The sequence below is a fragment of the Tinamus guttatus genome, unplaced genomic scaffold, assembly GCF_059628265.1.
Source record: "Tinamus guttatus ecotype Peru unplaced genomic scaffold, ASM5962826v1 Tinamus_guttatus_pri_ptg000112l, whole genome shotgun sequence".
NCBI classification, from domain to species: Eukaryota; Metazoa; Chordata; class Aves; order Tinamiformes; family Tinamidae; genus Tinamus; species Tinamus guttatus.
The window spans coordinates 444,508-450,507 of NW_028288646.1; positions in this window are offsets into that span (position 1 = coordinate 444,508).

Here is a 6,000-nt window from a genome sequence, read left to right on the forward strand (position 1 = left end):
TCGAGCCTCTCCTCGACCTTTGGGGACAGGGTGGGAAAGAGAATGTTTGAGAGAGGCCGAGAGCAGCTGTGGAGGGAAGGGATCTGGATGTGGGCTCTGGGAGGGCGTCCTGGCCACGGCCACCAAGAGCTGTTTGCTGGGGGCTGCCCTCGCTTACCAGGTCCCAGGCGCCGTCTGGGCCGGAGGTGGTGGTGCCGCTCTCCTCCTGCTCCTGCTCCTGCTGGAGGACCACATCCTCCAGGGTGTCCTCGGGTGCCTGGGTGTCCTGGCACCTCCTCCTGCCGGAGCAGGACCGGAAAGCTGGCACTGCAAGGAATGCCCGAGGCCCAGCATGAGCACGGTGCCGCCTGCCCAGCACAAGCTGCGCTTGCTCACAGGCTCTGCGACCGGGGACACTTTCTTACCCACGCACGATCTGCCCAGGTCCCGCAGGCCGCCAGTCAGGCCCCTCCGCCAGGCGCTCCTGAGCCGCTGGGCTGGTGTCTCGTCCGGCACCCAGTCCAGGTCCACGTGCTCGGGCAGCCCCACCACCCACCTGGAGAAGCTCCAGGGAAACACTACTGCCCAGCGAGCAGCAGCCTCCTGTCGCCTCTCCAGCTCCATCTCGACCCCCTCCAGTGCCTCTCGGGCAGCTGGAAGCGGACGGTCCTGGTGGGGTCACGGCTCATTCCCTCCTGGCGGGTCATGGCTGTGACAGGACTCAAAGACTTTGAGCTGTCACCACCACCACAAAAGTCAAGGCGCCAAAGCACTGCTGCAGTCCACTAAGTGAAGCTGCGATGCAGACGCTCTCGGCACCTCCCACCTCCTCAGTCGCCCAAGGAGAGGTGGGACCTGGACAGGAGCTCCTGGCTGATATCAGCGCCCAGGCCACTGTGACCCACAAGGGCCAGTGGTGATGCGCGAGTGATGGGTGCCTGTGTCAGAGGGAGGGAGGATGAGGCATGTCCCCCCGTGCCCACCTTACAGAAGTGCATCAGATCACACAGAATGGTTAGGGTTGGAAGGGACCTTTGGAGATCATCAAGCCAAGGTGGCTGCGTGAGCGGGGTCACCTATTGCACGTGGCCCAGGATGGCATCCAGGCGGGTTTGGAATATCTTCAGAGAAGGAGACTCCACATGCTCTCTGGGCAGCCTGTGCCGGTGCCCTGTCGCCCACACAGTCAAAAGCTTTTCCTCAGACTCACGCGGAACTTCCTGTCCTTCGGTTTGTGGCCGTTGCCTCTTGCCCTGTTGCTGGCACCGCCAAAGAGACTGGACCTGCCCTCTTGACAGCCTCCCTTAAGATATTTGTACACATTGACAAGATACCCTCTCAGCCACCTCTTCTCCAGGCTGAACAGCCCAGCTCCCACAGCCTCTCCCCGTAGGGGAGATGCTCCAATTCCTTTAACCAGCCCTTGATCAGTCCTAGGCTGGACTCTCTCCAGTAGTTCCCTGTCCTTTTTGTACTGGGGAGCCCAGCACTGGACACAGTGCTACAGATGTGGCCTAAACAGGCCTGAGTAGAGGGGGAGGATCACCTCCATCCACCTGCTGGCAACACTCCTCCCAGTGCACCTCAAGATACCATTGGCCTACTTGGCCACAGGAGCACAGTGCTGGCTCATGGCGAGTTGTAATCCAGCAGGATGCCCAGCTCCTTCTCTGCAGAGCTCCTCTCCAGCGGGTCAACCTCCAACCTCTAGTGGTGCATGGGCTACTCCTCCCTGGTGCAGGACCCTGCACTTGCCCTTTGTTGAACTTTACGAGGTTCTTCTCTGCCCGTCTCTGCAGCCTGTCCAGGTCCCTCTGAATGACAGCACAGCCCTTCGCAGGTATCAGCCACTCCTCCCAGTTTGGTGTCATCAGCAAGCTTGCTCAGAGTGTCCTTCACTCCTTCATCAAAGTCACTGATGAAGAACTAGAACAGGATGGGACCCAGTCCTGGCTCCTTGGGGACCCTGCTAGCTACAGGCCTCCGACAAGACTTTACACCACTCATCACAAGGCTTTGAGTTCTGCCATTCACCAGTTCTCAATCCACCTCCATGTCCACTCATCTAACTCCCTCTTCCTGAGCTTGCCTAGGAGGATGTTGTGCGAGGCGGTGTCAGAGGCCTTGCTGAAGCCAGGATGGAAAACATCCACTGCTCTCCCTTCATCTACCAGCTGCTCATTCCACCATAAAAGGCTATTAGATTGCTTCAGCTCAAAGACCCCTCGGGGAATCTGTGCTGACTCCCCTGATCACCTTCTTCTCCTCCATGTGCTTAGAAAAGGCATTAAAGCTGAGCTCTTGCATCAGCTTTCCAGGCATGCAGGTGGGGCTGATGGACGTGCAGTATCCTGGGCCCTCCTTCTTCCCCTTTTCCTCCTGGGTCCTCCTTTTTGTCCCTTTTCCCCTTGTCTTACCTCCCTCTGCCTTTGAGCTGAGAGGCAGACAGCTCCCTGCAGCTTTTGGAGCCCCTTCCCCAATTCCAAAGGGCTTTCCTGCTGCAGGAGGGGATGTCATCGATGCTGCTCCTCAGCAGCAGCTTTCTGACTTGCAAGAAGTCAGAACGATGTCAGGGATGTGTGAGAGGCCTGCAGGTGTGACTGGAAGGAACTCATGGGGATGAGGTGTTGTACGAGGACTACGGTGAGGCAAAGGTGAAAGTTAATTGCTCCGGAGACCCCTTTCGGTCTGTCATGCAGACTCGACTTGCATGGAGGAGCAGCACGGAGTGACAGAGGAGGACGTGGATGCACCACAGGTGCCACCCAAGTCCAGCAAGGTGCCCAGCTGTGTGGCACAGTCAGAAGGTTACTGTTGTAAACAAACTGTCATCACACCTTTATACTTTGCTGTCCTTAGCGTCCCTTTCAAAGACAGGAGTGTGTGTGTGTGTGTGTGTGTGTGTGCATTGCAGGGGCTGCTGGTTAAAAACCACACAAACACACAGACACTGAGACACAGAGCCCTTGGCTGTCTGCTAAGCTTCGTTTCTTTACTATTTGCTGAGGGGGTTCCCCAGCATAACATCCAGCTGGCTGGGGAGAGTGGGCAGTGGGTCCTTTCGGAGGCCCACGGTCACCCTGGCACCAAGGTGGGACCAGTCACCTTCTGCTGCCCGGCAGCAAGGATAGAGCCGACTGTTGCTCAGAGCTGGGGGAGCTTCCCCATTGGCAGCTCGCGAAAAGGCTGTCCATTTGCTCCACATTTTGGTGTTGAATGAGGTGCCGGCGCAGCCACTGCCTTTGCCCCCTTCTCATCCTTCCTGAGATGACGAAGCTTAGCTGTTTGGTTCCTGCCGCCTGGCAGGAAGCCTCCTCCTGGCCGCCCGACACAGACGCTGCCACTTGCTTTGCAGGCTGCAAGAAGGGAGAGGAGGAGAGAAGGGCTCAGGGGGCAGAAGGAGGAGCTCTCTGCCCATGCACCCATCTCCCCGTGCTCCCCCCAGCCCTCTGCACTGCAAATAGCAGGGAATCTGCCCTGCTCCTCGTCGCCACAGGACAGGACAGCTCTGGTCCCATGAGAGCTGTGCAGCTCTGCTCTCACCGTCTGCTGAGCTCTGTCCTCCAGCTCCGGCGGACTTCAGGGATGGTGGTACCAGAGGCTTCAGGCTCCACTGGCTCTTCCTCCTCCTCGCAGGGCACCAAGAAGAGCTGGGCCTTTTCCTTTTGCTGCCAGAGCAGAAGAGTGAGGCGCTGAGTGAGGATTCCCCGGGAAGAGCAAGGACAACTTAGGAAAGGAAGCACCGGCAGCTCGGAGAGCGCCCAGCCGCCAAACATGGGGAATCCTCGGTCTTTACCAGCCGCCTTTCGGCCTCCTCACACTGCTGCTCCATCTTCTCCAGCAGCTGCTGGTCCAGGAGCAGCATTTGTCCAAGGGCCTGGAGCAAGGAGACAGAAAGAGCCCGAGGCTGAGCGTGGCTGGAGCAAGAGGCTCCGGGCATTGCCGCTTGCAGCCCAGCACCGCTCTGCCCTGGGCACCGGGGTGAGGAGGAGCAGCACTGTGTGGGTGCGGGTGAGAGGCTGCCTGGACAGCTCTCCTACCTCAAGGGATTCCCGCTGCACGTCGTGCTTTGCTTGAGGGCCTTCCTTCATTGCCACCCCAGCCTCCTGCACCGGAGTCTTCTGAGGCAGCTCGGATGACTGAAAATGAGAAAGCGCCCGCTGCTGACACTGAACACAACCCAGCAAGACCAGAGCTTTGGGGCTCCCCAAAGGTCTCCAGCAGCTTACCCCTCCAGCGCTGGTCTTCTTGAACCGACCAGCCATTGCTTGGAGCTCCTCGGCGAGCTCCAATTCTGGAAGGAAAAGGCAGAAGGTGGAAAGAGAGCTCAACTCCGCCCAGGACTGCACTGCTGATCGGGGAGCCTCTGACACAGCCCTCGAGGGGAGCAGGAGGGGCACAGACATGGATGCAGCTCTTGCAGCCCCTCTTTCCTCCCCAACAGCCCCCTGTTGCTTGGTCCCCTCCTGCTGGGCTCCAGCCCTCACTCTCCCCCCTGGGCTGCCTACCCCGAGAGAGGGCCAGGTCCATGTAAGCGGCCAGGTCCTTCACATATTTGCACATGTAGCGCATGGCCGCATCGATGACCTCGTCGCAGCTGGGCTCGGTGGGCTGCCCTTCTGCTGCGAGCGGTTCCTCTGCGCCACGGCAACCGGGAGAAGGACGGGGAAAGAGGGGAGAACGGCTGAGTGCTCAGCCCAGCACCCCGCGCTTCTCCCCGTGCTGCCAGCCCCGTGCCCTGCGCACCCAGGCAATTCAGCGCTTACCTCTCTCGGGCTCCTCTTCCTCTTCAGGAGGCATCTCGGATGCCTCCGCGCCGGGGACCCCCTCGTCGAGCCTCTCCTCGACCTTTGGGGACAGGGTGGGAAAGAGAATGTTTGAGAGAGGCCGAGAGCAGCTGTGGAGGGAAGGGATCTGGATGTGGGCTCTGGGAGGGCGTCCTGGCCACGGCCACCAAGAGCTGTTTGCTGGGGGCTGCCCTCGCTCACCAGGTCCCAGGCGCCGTCTGGGCTGGAGGTGGTGGTGCCGCTCTCCTCCTGCTCCTGCTCCTGCTCCTGCTGGAGGACCACATCCTCCAGGGTGTCCTCGGGTGCCTGGGTGTCCTGGCACCTCCTCCTGCCGGAGCAGGACCGGAAAGCTGGCACTGCAAGGAATGCCCGAGGCCCAGCATGAGCACGGTGCCGCCTGCCCAGCACAAGCTGCGCTTGCTCACAGGCTCTGCGACCGGGGACACTTTCTTACCCACGCACGATCTGCCCAGGTCCCGCAGGCCACCAGTCAGGCCCCTCCGCCAGGCGCTCCTGAGCCGCTGGGCTGGTGTCTCGTCCGGCACCCAGTCCAGGTCCACGTGCTCGGGCAGCCCCACCACCCACCTGGAGAAGCTCCAGGGAAACACTACTGCCCAGCGAGCAGCAGCCTCCTGTCGCCTCTCCAGCTCCATCTCGACCCTCCAGTGCCTCTCGGGCAGCTGGAAGCGGACGGTCCTGGTGGGGTCACGGCTCATTCCCTCCTGGCGGGTCATGGCTGTGACAGGACTCAAAGACTTTGAGCTGTCACCACCACCACAAAAGTCAAGGCGCCAAAGCACTGCTGCAGTCCACTAAGTGAAGCTGCGATGCAGACGCTCTCGGCACCTCCCACCTCCTCAGTCGCCCAAGGAGAGGTGGGACCTGGACAGGAGCTCCTGGCTGATATCAGCGCCCAGGCCACTGTGACCCACAAGGGCCAGTGGTGATGCGCGAGTGATGGGTGCCTGTGTCAGAGGGAGGGAGGATGAGGCATGTCCCCCCGTGCCCACCTTACAGAAGTGCATCAGATCACACAGAATGGTTAGGGTTGGAAGGGACCTTTGGAGATCATCAAGCCCAAGGTGGCTGCGTGAGCGGGGTCACCTATTGCACGTGGCCCAGGATGGCATCCAGGCGGGTTTGGAATATCTTCAGAGAAGGAGACTCCACATGCTCTCTGGGCAGCCTGTGCCGGTGCCCTGTCGCCCACACAGTCAAAAGCTTTTCCTCAGAC